The sequence below is a fragment of the Pteropus alecto genome, unplaced genomic scaffold, assembly GCF_000325575.1.
Source record: "Pteropus alecto unplaced genomic scaffold, ASM32557v1 Scaffold4856, whole genome shotgun sequence".
Lineage (NCBI taxonomy): Eukaryota > Metazoa > Chordata > Mammalia > Chiroptera > Pteropodidae > Pteropus > Pteropus alecto.
This window is the reverse complement of record NW_006438311.1, coordinates 1-617: the sequence shown is the minus strand read 5'-3', so window position 1 is coordinate 617 and position 617 is coordinate 1. Positions and strand designations below refer to the sequence as shown.

The window sequence follows — 617 nt, the reverse complement described above, 5'->3', positions numbered from 1 at the left end:
TGAAAGTGGGCTCTGTGGGTTCTGACCTAGTTGATAGCAACATGGCTAAATGCACCAAGAAGGTTGGAATCAATGGGAAATGCAGGACCTGTTATGGCGCCTGCCTCAGGAAAATGGTGAAGAAAATTGAAATGAGTTAACATGCCAAGTACACTTGCTCTTTCTGTGGCAAAACCAAAATGAAGAGAAGAGCTATGGAGAGACGGCACTGTGGTTTCTGCATGAAAACAGTAGCTGGTGGTGCCTGGACCTACAACACCACTTCTGCTGTCACAGTAAAGTCTGCCATCAGAAGACTGAGGAAATTGAAAGACCAGTAGATGTTCCACAATTTGAAATATTGCTAGCCTATAATAAATGGGTTAATTTATGTAACAACAACAACAACAAAAAAAGTGATGAAAGTGGGCATCCTTGTCTTATTCCTGAACTTAAAGAAAATGCTTTTAGCATTTCCCCATTGCATATGATATTAGTTATAGGTTTGTCATGCATGGTCTTTATTACGTTGAGGTATGCTTCCTCCATTTCCACTTTGCTGAGAGGTTTTATTATAAATGGATGTTAGATTTTGTCAAACACTTCTACATCTATTGATATGATCATATAATTTTTAT

The 617-nt window shown here is 38.4% G+C and overlaps 1 pseudogene; it reads left to right on the top strand.

Annotated features, from left to right (window-relative positions):
• The first annotated feature begins 41 nt into the window (after window positions 1-41).
• On the top strand, window positions 42-344 carry LOC102886011 (annotated as a pseudogene).
• The last annotated feature ends 273 nt before the right edge of the window (window positions 345-617 follow it).